Genomic DNA, 17,863 nt, shown 5'->3' on the forward strand with positions numbered 1-17,863 from the left:
CTGAAATAAGACATTGATAATGAGTGAAACTGGTGCCAGGTGGTTTAAAACATCCTTGGCTCCAGGAATTATGGATTTTTGGTGATTCCTTTAGGAATTCCTGCAACGGAATACTCAAGAATTTTCTTTTGGAGATTTCTTTAGAAATTCATACTAAATATTTCTACTCAAATTCCACTAATCCTTTGGGGATTTCTCCAGAAATTCCTTCTGGAGATTCATCCTTGAAGCTCTTCTGGGGTTTCCTCCAGTAACTTCATCTGTGGATTATTTCAGGAGTGACATCTGTGTATTCCTTTAGGGATTTCTGCTTCAAAACTACTTCCGGGAGCTCCTTCAGAAACTACTCCTGGGGATTTCTATGAAGTTCTTCTGGGAATTTCTTCAAGCATTCCATCTGGAGAATCTTCCGAGAAGATCGTCTGATGATTTCTGAGTGAATAAAGGCGCATAAGCCTAGGCAATAGGGGCTTTTAGGGCTGGGGCACAGTAGGCCTGGCCACTTTAATGCTTGTAATACACCTCTGATGTGCTGCAAGCATTAATAACAACAAGGAAAATGATGGAATTAGTCGATTCTATCAGTTTCCAGGAATGTTTCCAAGAAATGGCTGTGTATATGTAGACAAAATTAGACTAAACTAGAAATTCTTCTGATAATTTCTCAAGAATTTCATCAGGAAATCCTCACGGAATTCCTTCTGGAAACTCCATCTGTGTTTAGTTTAGTAGATTCTTCCGAAAAACTACTTCTGGGGATTTTTAAAAAGTCCGTCTTGGGTTTCTCCCACGAATGACTTCCTGCAAATTCCATTATGGGTTCTTTCTAAGGATTTTTTTTTTGATAATTTCATCTGTGATGTAACGCAAAAATCCGGCCTAGGGATTTCTTCAGGAATTTCTAGAGGATTCTCAGTATAAAATAACGGGAAGATTCCCAGAAGAAGCTCCAAGAAAATTTCTAATTGAAACTCAAGGGAGGTTCCCAAAAGTAAATCCCGGAAGGACTCCTGGAGGAATTTCAAATGGAGCATATGGGTGAATGTCAGAAGGAATTCCTGGAGGAATTTCCTCTTGAGAAAAATTCATAATAAATTATTCAATGAATTGGAACTCATGGTGAAATTCCTGAAAAAATCCCAGGAGGAATTCAAAAACAGACATTCGATCCCAGAAGAAACTTCTAAATAAATACCTGGAGAAGCTCCTGGATAAATCTTAGGTGTCAGGATGGAATCCCAGAAACATTCTTGGAAGAGTTTCAGAGAGAACCCCCATTACATAGAAAAATACCATTAGAATCGCTAAAGGTATCCTAAAAGAAACTTCCAAAGGAGTCCGTGAAGGAATTCCCGTAGGAATCTCAGAAAAAACTCATGATCAAATTCCTGTTTGTTTAAACTTTTCATGGAAATGCCAAAGACATGTGAAATCCCTGGAGGAACTCGTAGATTTTCCGTGAGAATTCCTGAAGGGATTTCAATAGGGACCTCTTCGAAAACCTCAGATGAAGCGTCTTGAGGAATGCCAAAAGATTGTCTAATTCTAAGCAATTACCTGGACGATTTCAATTGCAAAAGCTTGGAGGAAAAGAAGGATTTACGACACTAGACAATGGACCAAAATGCAACGCTCAGTGGCACGCTAGTCCAAACACTTTCCCTGGTAGCTGCGGCTGGAATCGAACAAGCGCTCTCCAGCGCGAGCTACTAAAGGCTCAAAAAAAGTCACACGGTCATGAAATGACACAGAAATATGCTTGATTAAATCCTAGAAGAAATCTAATAGGAAAAACTTCTCAAAGATTGCCAAAAGAACTTCTGGAGCAATTATAAGCAATCTCTAGAAGAGTTCTATGAACAATTACCTTAAGGAGTTCTAAAACAAAATCCCTTGAAACGGTCTTGAAACCCCCTTAGAAGCCCTAATGAACCCCCGGGACCCCTGAGATTTCCTCTGAAACCTTTCTGAAACTCCCACGGGACTTAAAAATGACAATCTGATAAATTTGCAACAGATCATTTAAAATTTAAAATTTCGAATGAATCGTTCAACAACTAGCGAGAATCGGTCAACATCTAGATAAGCCAGCACAAGGATGCGTTTAATATTTGGGATAGAGGCATCCGATACAAATGTTCTTTTTTCTCTTAGAAACTGGATTTTAAAGGGAACCAAACACAATGTAAAGTATATGTAATGACACACATTCAATCGTGAATTGCCTGTTCAGCACTTTTTTGACCGAATTAGAACAGCAGAATTATTTCGGTAGCTTCGGTAAGCGATTATACTGACGCTCAGTACACCAACTGTCAAAACCTGGTGCAAAAGGTAAACAATGCAGTATAGAGGAATTCCACGGAGTCATGTCAGTCGATCCTGAGCGACCATTTCAAAAATATCTGAAACTTTGCACAGTTTTTCAATTTCATCTAAATCGCCATTTTTCGATATCAAACCTTCATATTCACTCACGACTAACTTTTCAAAAGGGTGTATGCGAAAATAGTTCAAAAATATTCTAAAAGCTGTACAGCAAAAACGGATTGTTCGATTGTTATGAATTTTTCAGCAAAGTTAGATAACTAAATGATGATTCCTTAGAAAATATACACTGTAAAAAAATTCTTTTTTTACTTTAAAAAAATATGATCTTTGTCACAAAAACTCAAATATCTCAAAACCCTATCTTTTTACCAACGTCAATTTTTTAGGGAAAATGGCCCATTATATCAGCTATCTACCATAAAATTTTGGTGATGGTAAACTGATAAACATAAAAGTTATGACATTTCAAACATTTCACAATTTTTACATTTAGTAACAAAAAAATATTTTTTTTCTGTGTAAATTATTTCGAGAATTATACCACCTGAATTAAACAAGTTGGTTTCATGATATTTTTGTTTGATAATTCATAATTACGATAGTATCTATTTGAAACTTAGACGCGATTCAGTGTTGTGATCAAAAATATTGAGAGTGTCATACTTTTTATTGTACGTGACTGGTGAAAAAATCCCTTGATAGTGTTGAAAAGCTATTGATCATAAGAAAAATGGAATTAAACTTATTTTTAAGACGAAAGCTGCATAATAAAACTTTTATATATACGCGTATACGTCTAGTTGACCTGCAAAAAAAATACCTCTTAGAGAACAGACTTTATGATCGGAAGAATGCGAGTAACTTCAACAACAACAAATGCATGAGAGGTACATACCACAGACAAACAGACGAAATGCCTAGAACAATTTTCCTGAAAATCCATCGCCCAGTTCACACTACCACCACCTGGTGGAAATGTTTCACGAAACACTGCGTTGTGCAATATCGTCATCAGAAGGCGCTAGTGTGAAACTTCAAACGCAAAGAAAAACGATGGGCACTCTTCTGGTTATGAAAGCCACAACCAAGATTCAAAATGATCGTTAAAGGCGTGGTCAATGAAAATTTCGTCAGTGTTACGTTTGTTTGTCTGTATACATACCATGACAATGCTCACGAAAAAGCAAAAAAATACTACCGCTATGGATATTAAAAATTGTATAGTAAATTTTTTCTTCAGCCAAGCAAACAACACCAAACTAGTCAGTTAAAACTAATAAGTGATTTTGTTTATTATAACCTAACGAACAACATGAGCAGTCGCTCTCTCAAAGGTCTTCAACTCAACGCTCTCTTGTAGACCGTTTGATGAAAAAAAAAATGTTCAAAAGAGTTACGAAATCTCACCGAAAGCACCATAGATGAACTGAAAGAGACTGGTTATGCCCAAATTGAATACAAATTTACGATTTGCACGTCCTGCCGTCTAGACTTTGACAAACGAGCCATCTGTATATCATCGGTAAAGCATGGCGCAGGAAATTCGAAAACGACAACAACTAGGAAATTGCCAGAAGTGCTAAGTGCAGAGAGTCATGCCACCGTACCATCAGCGACATCTGTTTAGACAATTTAATCACGCCCCTTTTCAAAAATGCTTTGAAATATACTTCAACATCTATACCCATTTCAATATGTTTAACGTTGCAAAACACGCTTTCAACATTCATCTTGAAGAAGAGGGAAAACACTTGTCCTCAAATGTAACAGCAAATTAATGAATAAACGACTAATGCGCGGAGGGCGTGATGAAATCGGAACATTACTGTACATATGATATACATAATACATAATAAAAACAGCTCGTTTTACTCACGCAAGGCCATTAACAATAAAATCAGCATCAAACTGCGATTTGCGGCCGAAATAATTTACACTAAAAAAAATATTACTAAATGTGAAATGTTTGAATTGTCATAACTTTTTTGTTTATTAGTTTATCATCACCAAATTTTTATGGTAGATTGCTAATACAATGGACCGTTTTCCCTAAAAAATTACGTTGGTAAAAAGATAGGGTTTTGAGATATTTGAGTTTTTGTGACAAAAATGATATTTTTTAGTGTTAAAAAATATTTTTTTTTTCACAGTGTATATTTTCTTAGGAATCATTATTTAGTTATCTAACTTTGCTGAACAATAAAATCAGCATCAAACTGCGATTTTTGACCGAAATAATTTACACAGAAAAAAATATTTACCAAATGTGAAAATTGTGAAATGTTTGAAATGTTATAACTTTTTTGTTTATAAGTTTACCATCACCAAATTTTTATGGTAGATTGCTAATACAATGGACCGTTGTCCCTAGAAAAATTACGTTGGTAAAAAGATAGGGTTTTGAGATATTTGAGTTTTTGTGACAAAAATGATATTTTTCAATGTTAGAAAATCTTTTTTTTCACAGTGTATATTTTCTTAGGAATCACCATGTAGTTATCTAACTGTGCTGAAAAATTCATAGCAATCGAACGAACCATTTTGGCTGTGCAGATTTTTGAATATTTTTTAACCATTTTCACATACACCCTTTTGAAAAGTTAGTCGTGATGCAAAATAAAAATTTGATATCGGAAAATGGCGATTTAGATGGAACTGAAAAACTGTGCAAAGTTTCAGTTCAATAGAAAATCATGAATTAAAAAATTTGCTTGGAATCGCTCTATAGCTGTATACAGATGTTCTATTTTCGTCAAAAAATTACCGAACACGGTATTCCAAATTAAGTGTGCAGGATCTAGAATTTACTGGGTATTTTTCCACTTCCATGAAATTATACACGGAGAACAAATGAAAACAACAATTCCACTATTAACCTTCACCATTTGGCGAGTTCCTCTAGTAGCTACTATTTATTATTACCAATAAGCGGACAAATTGGACCCCTCTGTGCAGAAATATCTTCAAGAATTTTTAGGCGCATTTCTGAAAAAAACCTGAATTAATCCTATGGTGAACAGAACCCTTCTTACACTTATTAAAATTATTGTTGTATTATTCGTATGTATGATTGTGATTTTTGGTCATTCTAGAAAATATTGTAGATTTGGCATCAAGTTGATTGCTTTCCATAATAGAATCATCGACCATGGGCTCAACTACCTGAAATGCCAGCCAGAATCTCCTAGAATCTTGTTGGAATGTTTAACCTTCTTTTGGCATTGGGGTCATTTTTGACCCAAACCATACACTACGTCAGCGAGCTGTTTCCGATGTGATACAAAAGGAAGGTTAAACAATAGCTTACATATTCTGGAATATTGTATCTCTTGTTAACTGCCAATCTATTAATACATGGGTAAGAAAATCATCGAGATACAATTTGTCAAATATTCTTTATCAGTTCACTAAATTAGATCCAAAGTACTTGGGACCCATGGTTATGGCACAGAGAAACAGCCGTCACACACCGCTCGCTTCCCATCGATCATTTTTTTAACGGTTGATTCAAATTTTCGGTAGTACTCCCTAGCACTCTTTGAAAGATATCTCGGTAACCGAACGTCCAATCAAAATAAAATTCAATAGCGTTCTACTAGGATGTAGTAGCTTTCATTTGCTTCCAAAAGAACTCAAATCGGTCGACATACGGCTGAGAACCGTGAGTGAAATTTTTTTGTAACATACACACACACACACACACACACACACACACACACACACACACACACACACACACACACACACACACACACACACACACACACACACACACACACACACACACACACACACACACATACATACATACATACATACACAAACGCACATACAGACATTTGCTCAATTCGTCGAGCTGAGTTGATTGGTATATGTGACTCGGCCCTGCGGGCCTCGGATCGAAAGTCGGTTTTCCAAGCGGTATTTATACCCTTCTTATGGGTGTAAGAAGGGTAAAAAATGATGATTCCCTGTTATAGTTTTATGAGAATATTTTCAAGATGATGATCCTGGGTGTGTTAGTAGAATACCTGTAATTACAAGAAAATCAAGTTAAATACTGTTCCGCTGAATTTCAACTATGTGTTTGCAATGCAAACTTTGCATCCTATGGCAGATACATATTTCGACCTCAACTACTGTAAGATCTCCTTCAGTGTTCCATACTTGCTTCGACTTTTTAGAATATAATTGCAGGAGTTTTTCAAATTTTGAAAGCAGAGTTTCATAGTAGGGTTTCACAATAGGGATTCCTTAGACAGAGTTTCACAATAGGGATTCCTTAGACGAATCTATGGGAGAAACTTCATTGCTGTTTGCTGTTGAAACCGTAAGCAGAGTTTTTTTTCGTGAAACTCTTTTCTCAAAAATCGGAATTTCTTTAAAAATTTACATTTTTAGTGATATTCTGAAAGAAATTGTGAAAAATTTGAAAAAAAAAAATCAAGAAGTGTTCATTGGTAAAATCATAGAAAAAAACTATGACGCAATTTCAGAGAAGAAGCCATTAACGATTAGGAATCTGTGAATATTTCTGTACGAGATCCCAGGGATATTCCGAGAAACATTTGCTTTGAAATGTCATAACAACTTCTAGTGGAATTCTGAAAAATTAAAGGCTTTTTTGGAATTCCGCCAACAACATTAAATGAGAATGAGAATGTTGGTTGTGAATGGTGCGCTATGGCAAATAAAAGGTGCAAAAGAGTCGAATTTTGAAGTAAAATGGTTTATTTTTATTATAATTTAAGCCATTTTTAAAGTTCAAATTAGTGCAACTATCTTATATGATTGTGATTTTTTGTTCACAAAATTTGTTATGTTGATTTGCATCGAAAAAAGTTGAAAATCAACTATGGCCAATTAGCGGTACTTTAGCCATAACTGGTACACTTAGCCTGATAGAATCTATGTAGATACAGCAAAATTAGCTTTTTGCATACTTCTGGGAAGATTATTAAAAAAACCGTTGGAAATTCAGGGATTGTACTTCCTTGTATGGGGAATTAAGCATGGAATATTTGGGAAATTTGGTTAGACGAAGTCCCAGAGCCTGCTTATCTCAAAAAATGTTTGTCACTATTTTAAAAAAGGTTTTGACCGAATACCGCAAAACATGATGAAAATTGAGGATAAATTTAACATTCAGAACACTGCACTGATTTACAGAACATTGTAAATTGTAGGTGGTCACGAGGCTCCCCCCCTGACTACGCCCATCAATTTATTGTATTATCCCATCTTCGTGACGGAACGACGCGACGGGAGGGTGGCAGCGGAACGCGTGCACCATTATTACTGTCAGAGTAGCCGATTGCATCGAGCGCCGATTACAATCGAGTAGTGGAATGATTTACGAGTAGATTTACGATAAACTTCCGGACAGTTTCAGCCAGTCAGCACTCAGCAGCACTAGAATGCATGTGGTGGCGGTCGGGATTTCGGGAAGTGTGATTTTTAGGGATCATAAACTTTGTTTCGTTTTGGTTGGGTTCCCTTTCTTCCCCCTACCTTCTGATGGACTTCCATCATGGAAATGGCATCGTGATTCTGACGAGAACATTTCCATATGTTACGGTTGCATTGTTTTCTGCTGCTTCCGAGGCCTTTGATATGCACTGTGCAGGTCATTGCATCCAAGTTTCCATCCATTTAGGGAGGGCTGAATTTTTCATTAAGTGCAATCAAATGGAATGACCCTTGATTGGACTGAACGATTGGAAGAAAGGCAGGTGCTATGAGGTTGTTGCATTTCCCAGGCACACAAACACACGCGGATCGGGAAATGGGATCCTAGGAAAGTTTTACGACCTTTGTCAATGCTAGCCTAGTGCTGATAGTTTCTAGGTCCGAGTCAGTTAAGGAGTCGTTGGGTAATCGACCGGAATGGAACAATTTTAAGATTAAAGGCAGATGTACATACGTGCCATGTTCATTCTTATTTTGCCACATGATATTCTTGGAAAGAAGTTCTAGATAAAAAATCGAGAACTTCAGTCAAGTCTTTCAAATCTATAAGGGCAAAAGTAGATACTTTCGTAACGAATAATAACATTGCATATCCTTCAAGACCCCCCCAGTAAGTAAATATGAAATTGTGTTAAGTATATGGTATATCGTGCGGTTGATTTCTATGATTGAACATTTGTGTTGTTCTTTTGATCCACAAGATATACATCCGTTTCGTGATTGTTTATAATGTTTCCACTGAAACAAAATACGTTAGCTTTACTGACATAACCGCTTCCTAAACGATGAAATAGACGTAGCTTATTATACACATCGAGCTAGGTATAATTACACACCATCTGAAGCTACGGTGAATGCTGCTTCTGCTACGTACATATGTGGTGCCGCAACTACGTCATTCACGATTCGTAAACCTTTTTCCATTTCGGGTGGTAGGAAGAATCTAATTGCAGCTCTCCGGGCCGCGGTTGGAAACTCTGACAAAGTATCCTACCGCAGCACACGTATGATTAACTCGTCTTCAATTGGTATGCGGTTCACGATTCGTGCATAAATAGATCCCCCTCCTATTACGACACAAACGACGTCGTCGGCCTTGTGTTTCCTGACATCGCATCGGGAGGAAACGATTTAACTTTTTACTCAAACTCCGAGGACTCGCACGGCAGCGGCGGCATGTTCAGTTTAACAAACAATTTAACTTTCTTTTCCCGTAAAAAAGAGCATACAAAATTCCGTGGCTAATAATTTATCAGGAAGAAATGAAGGCTCCCTCCCACTGCCTTCGGCGCGGGAAGAGGCGGGGACACCCGAATTCCTTTGTTCGAAACTTAATTAGCGCACATCAAAAGGGTTCACCGTTTTGCCGCAGCACAGTCTGCCTCGAGGGCCGAGACACACAATTTATTAGCGATGAGATGTCGGGACGGGATGACCGGGAGTTCTGGTTGCTGCTAGCGCTCCGTTACATTTACATTTGGCAAATGTAAATAATCTTTTGCCCGGCGTCGTCGTCGGCGTGTTAGCGTTATAGACCCAAAACTTGCTCGATTCAGATGTAGGGACAGAAGAAAAAAAATAAGCAAAAACAAGCGATCAGGTGTGGGACTGGGTCGTATTAAACAATTTTAAGAATTTACGTCTCAGTAATGCCTATCCTCAATACTGTGTAGAAGGGGTTTCCAAGGCTGCCGTCTGAGCTGCAACAACATGGGGAAAGAGTTGAAACTGTTTTGGAGAGCAGACCCCGTGGCACGGAGGAGTAATTGGGCTGAAAATGTGGGACAAATGTCAAACATCAAGAATATAATTCTATGTTTGTATACAAATTTTGGACACTCTGGTATGACGAACGTAGCATCTCAAAACGAAGGGAGTTCGACTGGAATTTGGTATTACATAGGTTTCGGCTTCTCAGTCATGAATTTTGCGTCGACTACTTGGTTATCTTCGCCTACGTTTCGACCCGGGATGGGGCCTTCTTCAGGGCTCGATATTAAGACGACAAGTTAAAATAATTTTTACAAAATATAAAAAGTCGGTAGCTAAAGGGTTGATTTCGGTCTGTCTTTACCGGAATGTCTCAACGGTTTCATCTTAATTTTAATCAGCTGTTTTTCGAAAAAAAGAGTTCTAGGGATTTGGCACTAGTTGGTTACACCGGGTTTGGTTATGGCTCACTAATAAACATTCCGGTAAAGACAGACCGATGCCCGTTGTGGAGATTAATCAACCCTTTAGCTACCGACTTTTTATATTTTGTAAAAATTATTTTAACTTGTCGTCTTAATATCGAGCCCCGAAGAAGGCCCCATCCCGGGTCGAAACGTAGGCGAAGATAACCAAGTAGTCGACGCAAAATTCATGACTGAGAAGCCGAAACCCACGTAAAACTTGTGCGGCTAGACCAGTTCTACAAGAATGTCACGGGAAATCCGCTTTATCTTCAATATTTAAGGTAAATGTCATCGTTTACATTCGAAAAACTCCAATTGACATTTATCATAGACCCTTTATATAAAAGTGAGAACGGGTTTACTGTGACTTTCTTGAAGAACTGGTCTAGCCGCACAAGTTTTTCATATACATTCAATATTTTCAGGTTCAGGTGAAATGAGCTGTAGATGATTTAATCTAGATACATATGTATGTCGAAATGACGTTTTCAGTACTGATTCTGGCTTTGCTCATTTAAGAAAGAGGCAGAAAGGTAATCCAAATCAGACATATTGTTCTCGAATGTTTAAGATTGGTGCTTCTGTAAGCATAAGTAGTAGTTCATTTCGGTCATTATGGAAGCAATATTTGTATTATTTGATGTTTTACCTTAACCAAAAGTTAAGACAAAAGAGAACTTTATGGGCTTGGCAGCTTGTTTGAGGTGGCTCGTTAGCCTTCTAAGCAGTTTTATTTTTAAGCAATTTTGATTGAACTTTCTCAAAAAGTTTGCAGAAATAAAAATATATGTTATGCCATTACGTTGTGAAAACGTCGACTTTTCGCTTAGCAAAAGAACGATGAACCAGCCTACTTTTTTCTCCAAAACATAAGTGCCGAAAAGTACAATAGCAGCAATAAATACAAGTTGAATGAAGTTGATCAGCCATGATACTCACTTGTGACTCGTTATGCAGTAGTATACAACCTAGAATTTTAGGCAGTATTTTTTGTAGTAGCAAAAAATGTGTATGGAACATGTTGCAAAACGATTTTTTCAGCACTCTTCGTATTTATTCAACTCGGCAAGCTTCGTTGGATAAATGTACGGCATGTGCTGATTAAATCATCATTTTACAACTTGTTTCATAAATAACTACACTTTAACCTCTTTTTACGTCCATTCATGGCTGATCGAAAATAATTTCTATCGTGCAAGTATTGACTGAACTAGACAATTTTATATTTTTGACAAAGGAGAGCGGTCGCGTCGTGTACTGACTACACGCACCATGAAATAAGCTCGCTTGTGGTACATAGCGTGGGCGCGGGGTCACTGAGGGTGGCTGAAGACACGACTGCTCGAGGTTTTGAAAATATAAAAATGTTTAGTTTTGTGATGGTTTTCTCGGTAGAAATTATTTTCGACCTAGAAAGGGTGGACGTAAAATAAGGTTGAAATGTATTTTGTAATTACGTTGTAAAAAGTATTTTTTTATCTGTATTAACGAGATTTTTAGCCCTAGGCTAGCTCATCTAGGGACCCACGCTTTACTTCCCTTCCGAAGGAAGAACTCACATTTTTGTGAGTTTGTCGGGAGTGGGATTCGATCCCAGGTCCTCGGCGTGATAGTCTGGTGACTTAACTATCACACCAGGCCCGCTCCACAGCAGAAAAGTAGTACTTTATGGCACTGGTGTTTGAATGGCCAATTTCATGATTATTTTAAACCAAGTTTTAAACCCATTTCCACTGCCAATTAAGTGAGTCTGCCGGGAGGCTATTCTTTTTTTGTTCAGACAGGTCCTGCAGTTCATTTATGGTGTCATTTCTTGTAGAACTTGCAAGCAAAGTACCAAACCAAACTGGACGGTATCTTGAAAATTTGTGACAGTCATCTCGATCTGTCCTGGTTTGTCGGCCTACTGAAACGCCTACTTAGTCAGATTGTAAGCTAATGCACGTGGAAGCCCGCTTGCTTGTTTTCTCAGAATGTGTTTGTGTAAGAAGTAAAGGTGGTAATCGATGGGTTTTTTTTTCGTAATTAAGCGCAGTTTCGAGTTCGAAAGGAATCGCTCAAGAAACTTCTTGAGTGATTCCTGGCAGAAACTTTCTTCGGTGACTGCCATTTGAACTGTCATTTCTTCGCTACTGCGTACTGCGATCGAAGAAAAACCGGTTTCTTGAGCGATTCAGGCAAGGAATATCCCATGCATCAAGATAGGCTGAGAAATTCCTTTTGAACTGCAAACAGTGCTTTACAAAAAAAAAACTTTGTAAGCAACTCGTAGAAAATCGCAGCAGGCTGTGCGCGCGAGCGGCTGCATTTGGAACCCGTTTTTTTTTTCTCGATTTCACGTTAAAATTGGGCCGGACAAATCCATAAGCAACTGTTACTTCGCCACCCAGCAGGTTCTTTAATGGACAAATAGTGTTAGGGAACAGTTCCGAATTAACGCCTTCAGGTGCAAGTTTGTTGAAATTGTGAATTTCTCTCGCGGAAGTGTATGTACCAAAGACCCCGTGTGTTCGTGCTCTAGGTTGATGCTTGACTTGTGATCGCGGGACTCCTTTCTGTCTGGAAATCATCGTGATTATGATTATTATTAACTCTTTGTTATGTGGAAATTCAGCCCGAGGCTGGTTCATCCTCGCATCGGGCTTATTTCAATGATGATTTATCCGACTGCTTATTTTCAAAATAATTGAGTACACGAGCAGTATCAAAATAGGTCCAATCCTCAAATGCACTTTATCGAGTGATGGTGGCAACAGGTGCTGATGATGCTGCTTGTGGCGGTGTCTCGATAATTCCTAATTATAGTGAATACCAAGCCATTTCCTAACCAGAACCCCAACTTATTTCTATTTACAAGTAAATTGCCGTCGGACGCATGAATGTCACATGCGGCATTGTTGAGATTTTTTTGTCAAACGTCATATTTTGAAATATTTTGTCAACATATGAATTTGTATATATTAAGATAGTTGAATTGCGTTGAAGCCAATAAAATGTGACAATAGCCAAAGTTTATTTTGAAACTGCCAGGACACAGTGTAAATGTCAGTGCCCCATCCAAGAAGTGAAAAGACCCATGGAGTGACATAAAATTTCTTAGCTACGTCACTCCCAACGTTGGTGATAAAATATACTTAAATACTCACACTTACACCAACACATCTATATGATCTACTCAATCACACATACATACACGCAAAAAAATCCGTTCCGATATACTACGTGCACTTTTAGTCACGGCAACGGGAACTATGCATAGCAACCATAACAATAATAAGAAATGTACACCGTGAACAAGATGTCACGTTCTCTAGAACACCCATATTGACAGCTGGAAATAGTTCCAGTTCACGGTGTAGATTTTTTTGTTGACGTTTATCAGAACGGTTTTTTTCGCGTGTAATATCTAAATCTTGTCGCATCACTCGCTTTTAGTGAATCCTAAATCATCCCATCCCAAAAAACCAATTCCTTGATTCCTATGAGGGCATCGGTCAATAGCTGACCTCTTGAAAAGTAGGTGGCATATAATCACATCCTTTTCTATCATCGTAACGGTGAAGAGCGGAGAAGGCTGGCAATGGAAGTTTTCAAGTCTTTTTTACTTACACCTCCGATTGTATAGGTGTTCTTTCCCAAATAGTTTCCCATAAGTAATTGGAATAAGAGTATTAAAGTTTTTAACATGATAACTTTCAGTATGCAATCTACGAACTACTCCGTTATTACGCAACGCTAGTCCCGAGAGTAAAGGTGAAATGTTTGGCAATTAGGAGATGTTTAGTTCGTAAGGTGATGAAATGCTGAGAAATCCAGAAAAAAGATAGACAGGAAGCTGAATGTTGTTATAGGAATTCCTTGGGAAAATTTCAATGGAGGTAATGCTGACGTCATGAAGTCTATACTAATTGCAAATTGCGCAATGAAAAATTAAATATAATCACGTAAGATATTTCAAAACTTGCTAGTTCATTTATAAGAATACTTTGATTTTTTTTGGGAGAGTTCGCAGTATTTCTGATGGATTTTATGGTGAAACTTCTTAACGAAAATAATGGTATATTTCTCAATGTAATGGTTGTGATTCTGTTGGACCCAATATTGAAATGTTTGTAAATCAGCTCTTCGGAAAAAAAGTTCTTTTTAATTCTTGAAAATAATGTTGTTTAATTCCTAAATAAATTTGTGGTAAAATTTCCAAGTGGCATTAACCGTGAATACTTAGTTTAAGAAAGCTTTCAACACTGGAGGTTTTTTAGGAAAATTTCTACAAAATACGAGAGTTGTAGTTCTGAAAAGTCAAAGAAATGATTTGTTGAAGATCCAATTTGATTTAGTAGATTTATTACCGAGAATTGTAAATATATTTCTCATATTTTTGGTAGATGCCTTATACTACCTTGGTGTGTATTCAGCTGATTGAATTCCAAAATTTGTAACAAATTTCATGAAAAGGTAATTGTAATGCTTCGGCAGATTAATGTGCGATAAATTATTTCCAGTGCTGTCATGGTAAAATCAGAGCTAGTAAGTCAAGGTGCCGGATTTCAGCGCCCCTTCACTGGTATATTCCCATGAATGAATTCATGGAGGAATCTCTGAAGCAACTACTGGAACAACTTCTGAAAGAATCCAAGGAACACTTTTGAAGAAATCCCAGCTGAAATTTCTGAAGTAATTCTAGGAATATTGAAGAAGTCTCTTAAGATTTTTCCGAAAGTATCGCTGAAGAAATTTCAGAAGGAATTTAAAAAAAAATCTGTAGAAAATTCTAAATGAATTCCTGAATGAATTTCTGTAAAAAACAGGAGTATTTTAATGATCTATAGAAGAATATTCTTAAGAAATTCCAGAAAGAATACCTGAATAAACACCTTCAAACCTCTGGTGGAATATGTACAGTGGTTTTTCGGTTTTATCACGGTCGAAAAAAATTTTACCGTGATATAAACGAAACCGTGAATTTGGCGAAACGAGAAATAAATGTAAATTTTTTATCCAAAATCGTTCAGCTGCAAAATATATAAGTTGTAGCTTATATATTTTAACTGTTTTGGTGAACTGGACAATGCTGTATTGATGTTATATTGGTTTCGGAATGTTTCAAAACAAGTGTGATAAAAACGAAATGAAAATCGTGATATAATCGAATAGAAAACCGTGAATTTGAGCGAGTAGTGATTAAAACGACTAGTGATAAAACCGAAACGCCACTGTACCACACAAAAACTCTTGAGATGTTTTTAGAAAAAAAAATCCTGGAGCAATACTCTAATAAAAATCCTATTCATTTTTTTAATTAACTCCTGGAGGGATCCATAGAGAAATTCCTAGAGGCACTCTAGGAGGAAATCCTGGAGGAGTTTCTGAAAAAATGCATAGAGACATAACCGGTGGAATTTTTGATGAAATCTCTCTGTGAATTTCTGCAGGAATGTCTTCAAGAATGTCTACCAGCCGTTCCACAAGAATCCTTATAAGAATCTCCGAAAGAACTTGTAGAAAAATTTCTGAAGGAATTCTTGGAAGATTTTCTAAGACTTTTTTAAAAATTCCTTGGAGCTATTTTTGGAAATGCCTTGAAGGAATGTAAAGAAATCTTAAGAATTTCCTTTTCTTTCCTTTTCTTAAGAATTTCCTCCTCTTGTAGAATATCTAAAGCAATCCTTGGAGTTAAGCTTCTGAGAAATATTGAAGGAGTTCTGAATTTCTGATTCAAAATGTATTCGTGAATCTTGGGGCGAATATCTGACTGATTTTTTTTTAGGATTTCGTGGATGATTTTTTACAGTAATCTACGAGTTTCCAAGGAATTTCTTTAAGAATCTCTGGGAGATTTTTTCAGGAACTCGTGAAAAATCTTTTTAAATGAATCCTAGGATGGATTTCGGCAAGGGTCCATGAAAAAAATATCGAAAAATCAGTGGAAGTTTTTTCAAAGTAATCCTTGGAGAACTTTGTAAAGAAATCTCTAGGGGAAAATCTGGTGATATTTTTGAGGAAATTATTAGTCCAATGATGCCATGGGAGATTTTCTTAAAGAATCCCTCAAAAAATTTGCGAAAGAACCCCTAGAGCAGTTTCTATATTAATCTTTGCATAAAATTCCTGAATTTTTCTTTTAAAGAGTCCCTGAAGGAATTTCTAAGAAGATTCCAGGAAGATTTTCTGATATAAATTCAAATTTTCAAAAAAAAAAAAGCAATCAAATTCTAAACAAATCACTGAAGAAAATGTCCGAATACTTCCATGGGGGCTGTCCATTAATTACGTAAGGGTTTACGGGGGGAGGGGGGTTTTGAAAAATCTTACGTACCATACAAAAAAATTTGGCTTCTCATACAAAAAATCTTACAAGGGAGGGAGGGGTATCGAAAAATCGCTAAAATTCTCTTACGTTATTAATGGACAGCCCCATGGAAGATTTTTTGAAAGAATCTGAGAGGGAATTTTTGACCGAATATTCAGAAAAAGATTTTTCAGAAGAATTTCTGAAGAATTTTTTGATAGATTTTCTAAAGGAATCCAAACGAATGCCTAGAGAAATTCCTGAATAAATATCCAGATGAATTTTTGAAGTAATCCCTGGGCAAATTTATTAAACAATCTCTGTAATGATTTGTGAGAAATCATGGAAAAATGGGTGAAGCAATTCATGTCAAATTTCGTAAAATAATTCTTTGTGATACTTCTGGAGGAACACATGGAAGATTTTCTGAAATAATCTGAAGACCGTGGTAAAAAGTTGAAAAATCTGGGTTCACTTACTCTTATTTAACACCGCTGTATTGCAACAAAAGGCCATGGAGTAGAAATACGTACAGAAATATCGTTTGGCAAATACGGTACAACCAATAACCATGGTCTATCAAGTGTGACAAGCACTCTAAATTTCCGAAGAAACCGCTTGAGAAATTTCAGAAGCAATTCGTAAAAAAAGTTGAAGCAATTTGTAAAGGAATTCGGAAATAAATCCTCGGAGACATCATATTTAAAAAATATTTAAAAATATGATAGGATATGAAATATCCCTCCGTGTTAATATTCACCAAAATATAAAAACAAATACGTTTCAAAATAAACAAGATTTTTTGAAATTGATCAACGATTAAATCTATCTAATCGGTCATGCTACTCCGACCTGCTATTGATGACGCTGATGCCGAAGAAGAGGCTGACGCTCGGGCCCCGGTTTGGCACCTTGCTCAAGGTAAGGAACGACGATGCGATGAGACCTTTTCCCCGGCCGATTCGATCCTTCTTGGAAAGTGGTTTTCCCCCACCACCACCTCAACCAAGCTAAGAGTAGTGTAGGAGTCGGAGCAAGATATTTACATAGATGAAGTCGATATATTGACTCCGGCTTGAGCATCAGATCGGCGTTGGTGATGACGATGATGGTTCTGAGGCAAAGGCAGCAGCTCGGCGGTAGCAGCTGTTGAGTTTAAAAAGTTGTTTGAAAAGTTGATGTTTGGGAAAGTGGGCCCTCTCTCCCTCAGTCGGGTAAATGGACGGACAGACAGGCAAACAAAACAGACAGACAGTCCGTCAGAGGGTGGTGTGATAAAGAACAAGTTGATATGTTTAACTTTTCCGTATGAAAACCGATGAATGGGCTGTTAGTTTTAAACTGCCTCTCGAGAGATGTTCGTTCGTCCAGCTTTGAATGTCCTATCGAAATAAATGCCTAAATCCGAGAAGTCGTCCGCCCATGGGGGGCGAACCATACCGGTGGTTTGGGTGGTGATGACGATAAGGACCAACCAACAGAGGAAAATTGTGACAACTATTTTTGGATCTCGTTTTCTGGCTTGCATCAGATGGTTGGAATTTATCTTCTGTCACAGCAGGATTTCGGCTTGATGGAAATCGGATTATCCGGCAAT

At 37.2% G+C, this 17,863-nt stretch overlaps 1 protein-coding gene across 1 annotated transcript in view; it reads left to right on the plus strand.

The window, feature by feature from the left end:
* Positions 1-17,863, plus strand: part of LOC109397120 (uncharacterized) — a gene marked incomplete at its 3' end in the record, with an annotated part of 66,296 nt that overhangs the window by 26,843 nt on the left and 21,590 nt on the right.

Source organism: Aedes albopictus, chromosome 3, assembly GCF_035046485.1.
Source record: "Aedes albopictus strain Foshan chromosome 3, AalbF5, whole genome shotgun sequence".
NCBI classification, from domain to species: domain Eukaryota; kingdom Metazoa; phylum Arthropoda; class Insecta; order Diptera; family Culicidae; genus Aedes; species Aedes albopictus.